The sequence below is a fragment of the Choloepus didactylus genome, chromosome 2 (assembly GCF_015220235.1).
Source record: "Choloepus didactylus isolate mChoDid1 chromosome 2, mChoDid1.pri, whole genome shotgun sequence".
NCBI classification, from domain to species: Eukaryota; Metazoa; Chordata; class Mammalia; order Pilosa; family Megalonychidae; genus Choloepus; species Choloepus didactylus.
The window spans coordinates 168,866,324-168,881,298 of record NC_051308.1 but is presented as its reverse complement, the minus strand read 5'-3'; the positions used below and the strand labels follow the sequence as shown (position 1 = coordinate 168,881,298).

The 14,975-nt window shown below is 38.6% G+C and overlaps 1 pseudogene; it reads left to right on the top strand.

Annotated features, from left to right (window-relative positions):
* Positions 1 to 14,975, top strand: part of LOC119513800 — a 39,208-nt pseudogene that overhangs the window by 5,078 nt on the left and 19,155 nt on the right.

Below are 14,975 nucleotides of genomic sequence, written 5' to 3'. Positions count from 1 at the left end.
TACTCATTTCCTGTTTCCTTTGACTCATCAAGAATATTATACCAAGTAAAAATTTCTTTTGTTATCACAGAGAAAAGGGCTTTTCTGTAAGGCTATGATTTTATGCTTCCAAAATGCCTGTCATTTAACCTGTAACTTGTAAATAATAAAAACTTAAATGCTTATCCCCACCGCTCCCATTCTCTTATTGTGTTAAGCTATAGGCTATCTTCTCTTTGTATAATTCTTAACTTAGAATCTTAGATAACCACATGCTGTGTGTTTTAAAGACAACATAAACTTTTGTTTTATGAAATGTTAAAATACTAGGTAGCAGCTGGTGCTGTTGGGCTAGGACAAAGAGCTTTGGATGAAGCTACCCAGTATGCCCTGGAGAGGAAAACTTTTGGAAAGCTGCTTATAGAGGTAAATTAAATACTGTGCCTGCTTTCCTCAAAAGAAAAGGTATTTATTTTCATCTAAATACTTGGAAATTATTTTTAAATTGCAATCTAATCTGTTCCTGTTTTGATAGCAAGAAGATAATATGATCTATCAGGATAGGTTTTAATTAAAAAGAAGATGAAAGAACAACTAATATTTACTTAGTGCCTGTTGTATACCTGACATTATGCTAAGCATTTAAAATATATTATCTAATTCTTCCAGCAGTCTGATTTTGGTAGTACAGTAATGTCCATTATAGATGAAATTGAGGCTCAGAGAGATTAAATAATTTGTCTAAGGGCACACAATATATAAAGCATAGATCCAGGACTTTACTCCATGCTTTCAGGTCCTTATTATTTCTCATGTCTTCCTGAGTATCAGATAATTTCATTTCTAACTATCATGTCTTCAGTTAACTTCCAGGGAAGTTCTTAGCTATTATCTCTTAAATATTGGTGCTCCTTCATTTTCTATATTCTCTTCTTCTGCTGTGGGAATTGTATGTTGTAAAATGTTTGCTTAAAAACAATTTCCAAAATCATTTTGGTAACTTTTAATATGAAATATTTTTAAAAAATGTGCTTTTATTAAAAGTTTTCTTAGATTATTAAGGTATTATTTCTTAGTAAAAGGTTATAAAAATGTTTTCCTGAATAATCAATGTAAAAGGCAAAAAATATGTTTTCTCAAAATAACTTCTTGCATTTCATATTAACTTTATCATGTCCTTGGTAGTTTAAAAATATTGTCTTCTCACTTTTAAAAGAGGTAAGTCTTTTCCTTAACTTTAGTTAAATAACAACAACAAAAAAATACTATTTCAAACCTAACAGCTTTTAACATTTTGCTTTCTCAAGGTCAAGCCTTAAAAGATATCTTGTTATTCCCAACAGTTACAAAGAATTTGTTCATTCACCTTGAAAAAAAATGAAGTGCTAAAAATGATTAAATTCATGTAATATGTTATAAGTTGCAAAAAAAAAAAATGTTTAGACAATGTTATCAAAATTGAAAACTTCTAACCTTCTTTAGTTACTGATGTACATAATATCAAACAATAATGTAGTACTGCTAGTTATAATTTTAATTATTTTAAAGCGCTATCTGTCACAAAAGCAGCCAAATTTCCTTGTGACATTGTTTTGCTCTAATGCTTTTCTAAAAGTGCTTGCAGTTAGCTACAGTCAAAGCTTCATCTTCAACAACAGAGAAAGACTTTTAAAAAGAAGCAAGGTAACTCTACCATGCTTTATGGGCAATTGTAGTAAAAAAAAATGATGTGAATTCTGCCATAAGATCCTAAAAAATGGAACTGTCAATAATTCACACCTTGTCCCAAATATGAGAAACTGAAGACTCATCACCTTTTTGCCACAGCATCTGCTACAAACCCTTCTAATTGCAATATAAAATTTTCAAATAAAAAAGGGGGATATGTTGGAATTCTGTAGATAAAATATTGTAAACTAAAATGTCTTGCTTTGCTATGCTATGTTCTTGCACGTAGTCCATTCCACTCCCAAGGCCAGGCTTATCTGTTGTCTACTTGCCTGTTGATCTTTGTATTATTAAGGTCAAAACATCCTGCCTCCCCTCCTGCCTCTCTAAACAGCCTTGAGTGTCAGCATGTCTCCCTACCCCAAAAATCTCAATAAAAACTGAAATGAGAACTGCTTGGGAAGACACTCTCCCTTGAGTTGTTCTCACTCTCGCCTCTCTTGACTTTTGTCTCGAGTAATTCATTGCATCACCATGGTTACTGCTGGACAGAAACCATAATTTGTGCCCCGTGTGAGGAATGGCATCAGAAACCACATTCTGCAACTCCCTATACATTATACAGTGAACCTACTCTATCGCCCTGTGCTTATGGTTCTCAGACTGTCTGTGGTGAAGACTATTTTGCTTGTTTGTTTTCCATTTCCAATTTATTGTGGACCATTATTTCTTTAAAACACAATAAAAGTGTTACAACATCAAATTGCTATGGAAGTTTCTAAATGCTTACACTTGCCTTCTGGGCAATGAACTGGTAAAACTTGCAGACTGGCACTGGACCACGGATCAAACTTGGATTAGTACTGCTTGCCCCTTGTCCCTTAACCCCAGTTTTGTAATTTATCTCTCTGTGCTGCATTCTAGATAACTTTCTCAGATCTGCTTCCTGATTCTGATCCTGTGTTTAATCTGCTATTTAGTCCATCTGATTTTTTGGTCTGTTCTATCCGCGAACTCTGTTATGGCAAATTATTTCCCTTTCTCTAATTTTTGCTTGTGCACTTATTTATCTGCAGCTGGTATCATTTTTTCATTGGTTTGTGAAATATCAGACATCAGTTTTAGGTTTGTACCTGTCAAGTACCCAGAGGCTTTACTATTCTAGGAGCTGTTTTTTACATTAATTTATCCACTTGGGAAATCCTGTACTACACTGATTCCACACTTAAAGAGACTCTTCTTTCTTTAACCTCCAAGACAGTTCAGGGCAAGAGAGAAGCTTCTTTATGGCATGCCAGTTCTGATGAGTAGATTTTTTAGTTCCCCTTTTCAAAAGAGCATTACTTTGTGTTTGTGGCCAGAGGGAAGGTCTATGTTAGCTCATTCATGTTGCTAGAACTATGTGTATACGTTTTACTAAATATTAGTTTGGCTTAGTTATAAACAGATAACTTTACTCTTCAGTGAAAATTTGTCATCGTCTTCCAGGTAGGTCCTCCTCACAAAGTATCTGATGATAATTCTTAGTTTGGCTGTTCTTTAATTTAGGATGTATGCTTTTCCTTTACCCTCCCCTTCCTGTAGTTTCTGAAGATTTTTTCGGTATTTTTACCATCTGTACCAGTGTTTTAATGCCTCAAGATCCTTATTATTAAGTACAGAAAAATCCTTGCTTACGGTTTACTTAAAATACAGTCTTTTATCATTTGATTCCTATGAGAATTGATCCTGTCTTAATTACTCTGCAGATGTGGGCTTCCTGCATCTTTAAATGTATAGTGGAATGATGCCATAACTCCCTGCCACCCCTTTCCCAGGTGGCCCCCATTTGTGTGATCTTTGCAACTCCAATCTGCTGGAGTCCATGTTCTCAAACATTGTTGTATAGCATTGTGAGAGTTAGAAAAGTCACTTCATACTTGGAGTCCAAACTTTAAATATTTAGCCACTTCATGTCTTACACTGGGAGATATACAACAATATATCACCACATCCTCTATGTTTTCATATAAAATCTAGATCCAAAAAATATAAATTAGTTAAATTACTTTCTAAATATTTTAATCTTGTATTGGATATGGGTGTGGTATGAATATGGGAGAGAGGAAGGTAAAATGGTAAATATAAAATATGTACTGCTTCATTTAATTGCGATAAAGCTTAGTTTCATCCTATCAACATTGCTTATCTGTCCATATCAATAGATATTCCAGATACATTTATGACATTCTATGTAGTCTGCTTTATTTTCTGTTGCTTATTTAAAATTATAATATTAAATTAGCACATTCAGACTTGTTTATATAATTTTCTAAAAGAAAACTATGTTTCTCTCTACCTGGCTTCCAAAATAACTAGTCTCTGCATAGTTCTTAGTTCTGATTCTATTTCTATCATTTCTCTGTCTCTTACTTTCTGAGTGTGTTGGCTGTATTTTATGCTAGGGACATATGATACTACTATTTGAATCAGTGCTATACCTGTACTCATTATTTTTTGCCTATGCTTTGACTTCTTAAAGCCTGCAACCAAATTATTTTCCCATATGGTCTAAAATGATACAATAAAATTATTTCTTTGATTATTAGGACTGTAGTGAGCATATTTGTATTTCCTATAGGGATCCTCAGTTATATTCTTATATTTCCTAAGCTAAGCAAGGAAATACTAAGGGGCTGATTTATATATAACTTTGATTTTTCTTTAAAGCACAATTCTGCCATTCACTGCCATGTTTATTATTGTTGCTATTATTACTTCTGTCTTTTAGTAATGCTATCTCTGCATCTTGTCTTCATCTGACTCAACCTGATGTAGCTGAAGAAAGCTTCAGAAAACAAAAATGATACTTTTTCTTACTAGTGAGTAAAACTAGGAGCATTGATAAGAGATCACTCAATGGTAAAATCCCTTAGTGGCAATTGTGTCCTTCTTAATGTATTACAACCCTCCATTTGGCAGAAGTTGGAGTGGTCTAGGATGCTATGAAATAATCTGTTAACAACAATTCCAAGCAGTATTAACTATTATTGATAATTAAGAAATTACTTTTTCACATTATTTCCATTTCTGGATAGAACAAATGGATGGGGGAAAATGCTATTTGAGACCTCAGACTCAAATATGATATATTTAACAAGGAAAATATTTCTATCTCCTTTTCCTTTCTTTGTTGTTGTGACTATTTTGCATTCTCTACTAATAGCAGTAGTCAATGGCAGACCAGTTAGGATGAGTAAAAAATTAATTCATTCTGCAATTCTGAAAAATTAAACTGGGAGCTGCCATTAAGTTGTCTTCTCTTTGGGAAATTGTGACTCAGTTGTGGGCTGAAAGTCAAGACTAGGTTTGAATCCTCTTTCCACAAATTATTAGCTGCAAGACCTTGAGCAATTTAATTAACATCTCTAAGTCTTGATTTCTGAAATCTGTAATGTAGAAACTATAAACAATTTTTCCCTATGTGGTCTCATATAGTTCTATGGCTTTATATACAAAACATATGTTTATAATTATCTGTTATATTTCCAGCCCTGCCCCCTTCCCTTCACACTTAGATTTTCAAATGCTTCCTCAACATTTCTACTTGATATCAAATAGGAATCTCAAATCTAAACTCTTAAACAATTTTTCCCTATGTGGTCTCATATAGTTCTATGGCTTTATATACAAAACATATGTTTATAATTATCTGTTATATTTCCAGCCCTGCCCCCTTCCCTTCACACTTAGATTTTCAAATGCCTCCTCAACATTTCTACTTGATATCAAATAGGAATCTCAAATCTAAACTCTTATTTCTAGTTCTTTACGTCTTCCTTAACCATTTTATTTCCCTCACAGCCCACCTCCACTCTATAACAAGTCCTTTTAGAATTTGTAGAATATATCCAGTGTATTACACTGCTGCCATCCCTAGTACAGGCCACCAGTTTCTCACAGCTGAACAGTTATACCTTCCTAATGGTTTCCCTGCTTCTACTGTAGTCCCCCAGCCTATCCTACATCTTTATAACACAAATCAGTTTGTGTTGTCCCCTTCCTTAAAATTCATCTGTTATCTTCTCATCACACTCAGATTAAAATCCAAAGTCCTTACAGTGGCCATCCAGCAGCCACAGTGGTCTTTTATGCTTTTACTCTTTTCCCAAATATCCATAATGATAGCTTTTTCATTTCATTCAAATTTCACTTCATTCATTCATTTCACCAAAGAATTCACCCCTGATCACCCTGTCTCAAGTATCACCTCCAAACTTAAATACTAATCCTGCTTTTTTCCTTTATAACTCTTATCACTACCTGATACTATACTGTAAGTGTGTTTATTGTCTCCCCTCACATCCTCACTAGAATGTAAACTTCACACAATCAGGGAATTTCTTTTTCAGAAACCTTTGTATTCCTAATGCTTAGGATATTGGCTTGGACTATGAGCTTCTATTTCTTTCGTTCAGCAAATAGTAATTGAATGCTTACTATATTAAAATACTAATAATAGGATGCTTTTTCTGTACACTATTGTAAGTTCTGTACATACATTTACTCTTTTAATAGTCACAACGAAACTGTGGAGTAGATACTGTTATTCATATGTATTACACATAAAAACATTAGGCCCAGTTAATAAATGATTGGACCAATATTTGAGCTCACATAGTCACTTATTTAAAGAGCCTGTCCTCTTTGCTTGTGACATGTGCTATCTCCAGGGATAGAAAAGAAATTTGATAGTGTCTGTCTTCAGTAACCTTTAACCTTACTTTGGAGATAAGTTATATATCATAAAACAAATGTAGAGTAATATAAGATTAAGTCCTAAAATGAGAGCTACAGACGGGGTTATAGAAACCAAAAGGAGAGTGATTATCATGGGCCAGACACTATATGCAGTCTGAGCTGGGTTTAGTACAGAGTTTCTCAAAGTATGGGCAGAATGAGTCTCATTGGGAATGAGACAGTCTCTCAGAGAGGTGCATAGGAATCTTAAACCTTTTTATTGCCTAATGCATTGCAAAGGCTGTGGGCAAAAGAGCACTTCTATATGTTGCCAATGGGAATATAAATTGGTACAGCCTTTATGAACCACATTTTAACAACATGTATTGAAGTGCATACATTTGTACTCACCTAGAAATGGTTATCCTACACATCTGTTCCATATGATACTTATCCTTTAGATGTGCTCCCATATGTGCAGTATGAAATATATATAGGGCATTCATTTTGGCATTCTATAGAAACAATCAAAATGTTGATCATCCATACTTTAAAAAAGCTTAAGGAATTTCTTTATGTATTGATAAGAAAGTACTCTAAGAGTGATTGACAAAGTAAGAAAAGAAAAATGAAGAACCATCTCTACAGTAGGCTAGCATATATTTAAAGTGTGAGAAATATATATGTTTTTGCTTATATGTATATAAAATATCTCAAGGAGTATATGAAAGAAACTGATAAGATTAGTCATCTCCTGGAAGGGAGATGGGGGGGTGGGGAAGAGGGCTGGAGTGATAGAACTAGAAGGGAAACTTTTCACTGTATATCTATTTACATCTTTTGACCTTTCAATTTAGTAGATGTATTACTGTGACGGTTAGGTTTGTGTGTCAACTTGGCCAGGTAATAGTGCCCAGGTGTGGTCAAGCAAGCCCTGGCCTAACCATTATTGCAAGGACATTTGTGGCTGGCAGATAAACCATAAGGCTGGTTTATTAAATCATCAGTCAATTGATTGCATCTGTGGCTGATTATATCAACCAAGGGCATGTCTTCTTCAATGAGAGAATTAAATCAGCTGGATTTAATCCCATCAGTTGAAGACTTTTAAGGGAAAAGAGAGAGAAAGAAACTTCATTTCTTTATCAGCCAGCCAGCCTCTCCTGGGGAGTTCATCAAACCTCCATCAGAGTTGCCAGCTCGCTCCCTGCCCTACAGAACTTGGACTTCTGCATCTTGCCCTATGGAATTTGGATTCGTGCATCCCCGCAGTTGCCTGAGACACTTTTACAAAATCTCATATTTAGATATCTCCTGTCAGTTCTGTTTCTCTAGAGAATCCTAATATAGCTTGGTACTGGCAGTGGTTCTTGAGAAATGGAAACTTAAAATAGGCTTTTGCAATTGGTTTTCTGCTCTGATTAGATTCAAAGGCACTAATGACTCCATTTCCAATAATCAAGATGGCAGTGACAGTCCATGGCATGAGTTGGCAATGGAAATACACAAAATATCAACATTTCAGTCTCCTAATCATACTCTTGTACCAGGCAAGCCTCTGCATGGCAGTGTTTTTGACACCTTAACAGAGTTTTGTGGAGTTAAGAGGTAAAATGATTTTGGCTGGCTGTTCTTAGATACACTGGATAAAGTTATTAAGAGAAAGGGATGAGCTGAAGCCTTCAAATTTGAAACTTAAATGCCGTATGACAGATGTAAACGTTTCTATGGATGCCCTGAAAGAAAATCTTATTTCAGACTTGAGATCTCTGAAAACCAGACCCAGAGTCTTATTGTGTGAGAAGCAGATTTATAACATAAAGTAAAATCTCAACCTTACAGGGTTTCTGCTGTTAAAGAAAAGACATTGATTGGAAAAGGATAGGATCCTGAAAATTGGGATGGGGACATATGGGATGATAATAATGGCAGTGGGGTTATTGGAACCCTGGATTCTGCTGTGTCTTTGCTAGATATACCTGTAATGGTCTGCCCTGAGGAAACAGCTACCCAACCTCCAGTCTGCCCTGAGGAGCCTTCCATCCAACCTCCACCTAAAGAGATTAACCCTTCATTGCCTGATAAACTTGTAATCACCTCCACTGAGGAAGGAGCCATCACTCCTCTGCCTGGAGAGATTATCATGTTTCACCAGATGAAACTGCAACAGAATGTCCTGAGGTAAATGGCTTGAGTGATACTTCTAATTCTTTTCATGACCCACCCCCACCACCACTCTTTTCTTCAAGACCTATAACTAGACTAAAGTCACAAAAGGCCCTGAAGGGTGAAGTAGAAAGTGTGACCCATGAGGAAGTATGCTATACTCCAAAAGAACTGCATGAGTTTTCCAATTTATATAGGGAGAAATCAGGGGAATATGTATGGAAATGGATATTATGGGTATGGGATAATGATGGAAGGAATATAAAGTTGGATCAGGCTGAATTTATAGATATGGGCCCACTAAGCAGAGATTCTGCATTCAATGTTGTAGCTTCAGGGGTTAGAAAGGGTGTTAACAGTTTGTTTGGGTGGTTGACTGAAATATGGATCAAAAGGTGGCTGACATTACCTGAGACTAAAATGCCAGAAGTGCCCTGGTATAATGTAGAGGGAATCCAAAGGCTTAGAGAGATTGGAATGTTAGAGTGGATTTATTATGGAAGACATGCTCACACACCCCAGGAATGTCCAGTAGACACACCTTTTACTAGGACTGTGAGGAATACATTTGTGAGGCTAGCTCCATCATCCCCGAAGAGCTCTATAGTCACCCTTCTCAGTAGGTCAGATAGTAATGTGGGAACTGCTATCACTGAGTTGGAATCCTTAAACACAATGGGGATAATTAGATCCTGAGTTGGCAGAAGCCACATGGAAGCCGTTAGTCACCAAAGACAAGGTGGGCATGGCTATTGTTCTAGTTTGCTAATGCTGCAGAATGCAAAACACCAGAGTTGGATTGGCTTTTATAAAAAGGGGGTTTATTTGGCTACACAGTTATAGTCTTAAGGCCATAAAATGTCCAAGGTAACACATCACTAATCGGGTACCTTCAGTGGAGGATGGCCAATGTCGTCTGGAAAACCTCTGTTAGCTGGGAAGGCATGTGGCTGGCATCTGCTCCAAAGTTCTGGTTTCAAAATGGCTTTCTCCCAGGATGTTCCTCTCTAGCAAGCTTGCTCCTCTTCAAAACATCACTCACAGCTGCACTCAGTTCCTTCTCTTTGAGTCAGCTCATTTATATGGCTCCACTGATCAAGGCCCACCCTGAATGGGTGGGGCCACACCTCCATGGAAATATCCCATCAGTTATCATCTACAGTTGGGTGGGGTGCATCTCCATGCAAACAACCTAATCCAAACGTTCCAACTTAATCCCCACTATTATGTCTGCCCCACAAGATTGCATCAAAGAATATGGCTTTTCCTGGGGGACATAATACATTCAAACCAGCACAGCTATCATAATGGATAGTAGGCTAAAAGAAGGAGTCAAAATTATCTGACTCATAGAGACTTATGGTGTTGACTAGTAGATCATGGAGTACCTAAAAGTAAAATAGATGGGCAGTCTACTAAATTCTCGCTTTATCTGTATAAGCAGAAGAATTATAGGTCAAGTGAACAAAAGTCTAACTTGAATTACAAAAACAGAGAGTCACAGCCCTTAATCAATTCCCAGACTTGAGACAGTTTACAGACCCAGAGCCCCTTGAATGAGGGGAAGACTAGGTACTCTTGGGGAAGGACCCTGTTTCACTGCCAAAAATGTATACTGTTAATCTTACTCCAGGCTTTCCCCAAGGGGACCTATGGCCTTTTACCAGGGTAACTGCATTGGGGAAAAGGAAATGAGCAGATATTTTGGGATTATTAGACACTGGCTCAGAAGTGTCATTAATTCCATAAGACCCAAAATGTCACTCTGGTCCACCAGCCAGAGTAGGGGCTTATGGAGGTGAGGTGATCAATGGAGTTTTAGCCCAGGTCCATCTCACAGTGGATCCAGTGGGTCTCTGGACCCATTCTGTGTTATTTCCCCAATTCTGGAATGCATAATTGGAATAGATATATTCAGCAACTGGCAGAGTCCCTACATTGGTTTCCTGACTTGTGGAATGAGGGCTATTGTGGTAGGAAAGGCCAAGTGGAAGCCACTGGAACTGCCCCTACCTAGCAAAATAGTAAATAAGAAGCAATACCAGATTTCTGGAGGGATTGCAGAGATTAATGCCACTCTTAAGGACTTGAAGGATGCAGGGGTGGTGATTCCCATCACATCCCCATTCAACTCTCCTATTTGGCCTGTATAGAAAAAAGATGGGTCTTAGAGGATGACAGTAGGTTATCATAAGCTTAACCAGGTGGTGATCCCAACTGCAGCTGCTGTTCCAGATGTGGTATCACTGCTTGAGCAAATGAACACATCCCCTGGTACCTGGTATGCAGCTATTGATCTGACAAATGCTTTTTTCTCAATCACTGTTAATAAGGACTAACAGAAACAGTTGGATTCAGCTGATAAGGCCAGCAGAATACCTCCGCTCCTTCTTCAGAGGTATATCAACTCTCCAGCCCTGTTTCATAATATTGTCTGCAAGGAAATGGATCATTTCTCCCTCTCATAAGACATCACACTGGTCCATTATACTGAAGATATGTTGATTGGACATACTGAGCAATAAGTAGCAACTACCCTAGACTTCCTGATAAGGCAGTTCTGTGTCAGAGGATGGGAGACAAATCCAACAAAAATACAGGGGGCCTTCCACCTCAGTAAAATTTCTAGGTGACCAATGGTGTGGAGCATGTCAAGATATCTCTTCTAAGGTGAAGGATAAGTTGTTGCATCTGGTCCCTCCTATGACCAAAAAAGGGGCACAACACCTAGTTGGTCTCTTTGGATTTTGGAGACAAACATATTCCTCATTTGGGTGTGCTACTCCAGCCCATCTACTGAGTGACCAGGAAAGCTTCTAGTTTTGATTGGGGACTGAAATAAGATGAAGCTCTGTGATAGGTCCAGGCTACTGTGCAAGCTGCTCTGCAGCTTGAACCATATGATCCAGCTGATCCAGTGGTGCTGGAAGTGTCAGTGGCAAAAAGAGATGCTGTTTGGAGCCTTTGACAGGCTACTATGGGAGAATCACAATGCAGGCCCTTAGGATTTTGGAGTAAAGCCTTACCATCCTCTCCTTTTTAGAAACAGCTTTTGGCCTACCATTGGGCCTTAGAAAACACAGAACACTTAACCATGGGCCACCAAGTTACCATGAGACCTGAGTTGCCTATCATGTGCTGGGTGTTGCCTGACCCACCAAGCCATAAAATTGGGCATGCACAGCAGCACTCCATCATAAAATGGAAATGGTATATACAATATAGTGCTCGAGGAGTTCCTGAAGGTGTAAATAAGTTACAGGAGGAAGTGGTCCAAATGCCCATGACCCCCACTTCTGCCACATTACCTTCTCTTTCCCAGCCCATAGCTATGGCCTCTTGGGGAGTTTCTTACAATCAATTGACTGAGGAAGAGGAAGCTCAGTCCTGGTTTACAGATGATTCTTCATGGTATGCAGGTACCACCTGAAAGTGGACAGCTGCAGCACTGCAGCCCCTTTCTAGGATGTCCCTGAAAGACAGTGGTGAGGGGAAATCCTCCCAGTGGGCAGAACATCAAACAGTGAACCTGGTTGTTCATTTTGTTTGGTAGGAGAACTGGCCAGAAGTCCATTTGTTTATTGATTTATGGGCTGCTGCTAATGGTTTGGCTGGATGGTCAGGGACCTGCAAGGAACATGATTGGAAATTGGTGACAAAGTCTAGGGAAGAGATATATAGATAGACCTTTCTGAGTGGGCAAAAAACATGAAGATATTTGTATTCCATGTAAATGTTCACCAGAGGGTGACTTCAGCAGAGGAAGATTTTAATAATGAAGTGGATAAAATTACCCATTTTGTGGATACCAGATAGCCTCTTTCCCCACCCATTCTTGTCATTGCCCAATGGGCTCATGAACAGAGTTGTCATAGTGGTCAGGATGGAGGTTATGCATGGGTTCAGCAACATAGACTTTGTCTCACCAAGGACACCTGGCTACAGCCACTGCTGAGTGCCCAATCTGCCAGCAGCAGAGACCTGCACTCAGTCCACGATATGGCATCATTCCCCGAGGTGATCAGCCTGCTACGTGGTGGCAGGTTGATTATATTGGACCACTTCCATCATGGAAGGGGCAACAAATTGTTCCAACTGGAGTAGACATATACTCTGAATATGGGTTTGCCTTCCCTGCATGCAATGCTTCTGCCCAAACTAGCATCCATGAACTTATGGAATGCCTTATCCACTGTCATGGTATTCCACACAGCATTGTTTCTGACCAAAGAACCAACTTCAATGAAGTGAGGGAATGGGCACATACTCATGGAATTCTCTAGTCTTAACATGTTCCCCATCATCCAGAGGCAGCTGGATTGATAGAATAGTGGAATGGCCTTTTGGAGACTCAATTATGGCACCAACTAAGTGGCAGTACCTTGCAGGACTGAGGCTGTATTCTCCAAGAGGCTGTGTATGCTCTGAATCAGTGTTTACTCTATGGTGCTTTTTCTCCCATAGCCAGGATTCATGGGCCCAGGAGTCAATGATGGAAATAGGAGTGGCACCACTTGCTATCACTCCTAGTGATCTACTAGGAAAATTTTTGCTTCCTGTCCCTGCAGTCTTAAGCTTTGCTGGTCTACAAGTCTTAGTTCCAAAAGGAGGAGTGCAACCACCAGGAGACACTACAATAATTCCATTGAACTGGAAGTTAAGACTGCCACCTGGCCACTTTGGGCTTCTCATGCCTCTGAATCAACAGGCAAGGAAGAGTATTACTATACTGGCTGGGGTGATTGATCCTATCAAGGGGAAATAGCACTGCAACTGCACAATGGAGGCAAAGTAGAGTTTTCCTGGAGTATAGGAGATCCCTTGGGTGTCTCTTAGTACTACCATGCCTTGTGATTAAAGTCAATGGAAAACTGCAACAACCCATTCTATGCAGGACTACCAATGGCCATGGCCAGCTGAAGTGTTTGCTGAGGGTAAAGGGAGCATGGAATGGGTAGTGGAAGAAGGTAGTGATAAATAATAACTATGACCACATGACCAGTTACAGAAATGAGGACTATGATGGCATGAATAGTTCCTCTTTTTTTGTTATGAGTATGTTTGTTTTTGTCCATAAAGCAAATATCTTTGTTTTCTTCTCTATCTTATCCCCTTATCCAGGACAGCTGAATATTGTTAGGCAAAACATATGTCTGTTGTTGTGTTCTATTTCAAGATTAAGTATGGTTTAAGGTGATGTGTATAGCTGCCAAGTTGACAAGGGGTGAACTGTGATGGTTAGGTTCATGTGTCAACTTGGCCAGGTGATAGTACCCAGGTGTCTGGTCAAGCAAGCCCTGACATAACCATTACTGCAAGGACACTTGTGTCTGGTTAATAAACCAGAAGGCTGGTTTATTAAATCATCAGTCAATTGACTGCATCTGTGGCTGATTGCACCAATGAAGGGCATGTCTTCTGCAATGAGAGAATTCAGTCAGCTGGAATTAATCCCATCAGTTGAAGACTTCTAAGGGAGAAGAGAGAAGACTTCCGTTTCTTCTTCAGCCAACAAGCCTCTCCTGGGGAATTCATCAATGACCTTCATCGGAGTTGCCAGATCATTGCCTGCCCTAAGAATTTGGACTTGTACATCTGCCCTAAGGAATTTGGACTCGTGCATCCCCACAGTTGCTTGAGACACTTTTATAAAATCTCATATTTACAGATATCACCTGTTGGTTCTGTTTCCCTAGGGAACCCTAACACAATTACCCACTCAAAAAATAAAAAATTTTTAAAAAGTCATTGGCTTAGAAGAAGGAACACAATTCAGGCTGGTAGAAATAAGGGAAGAGATTACTCACCTTGTTCCACATAGGAGTTATTCACATTGGTTAAACATGCCTCCTCTAAAACCTAATTACCATGCCAATCCCAAACAACTTTTCACATTCTAAACTAGTGTGACCAGGTTTATGTTATTTAGTTACTAACTAAAGTAAATATATGAAATTTAAAAGCTCAATTTTTTGTTTTAGTTTTGTGATTTGGGTCACTACTTATTTTAATCAGGGTTCTCTAGGGAAATGAACTGACAGGAGATATGTATAAATATAAGATTTTTATAAGAATTATCTCATATGACCGTGGGGATGAGCAAGTCCAAATTCCATAAGGCAGACTGTAAGCTAGGAACACCGATGAAGGTTTGGATAAATTCCCCAGGAGAAGCTGGCTGGCTGAAGCAGAGATGGAAATTCTCCCTTCTGCTGAAATCATCACTTCTCCTTTTAAAGCCTTCAACTGGTTAGTTGAAACTTCTCTCATTGTTAAAGGCAGTCTTCTCAGTTGATTGTAGATATAATCATCCATAGCTGTTATCAACTTACTGATGACTTAAGTTCATGAATCATCCTCATAGTAACAATCAGACCAGTGTTTGCTTGACCAAACAACTGGACACCATCACCTGGCCAAGTTGACACCTTACAATCCAACCC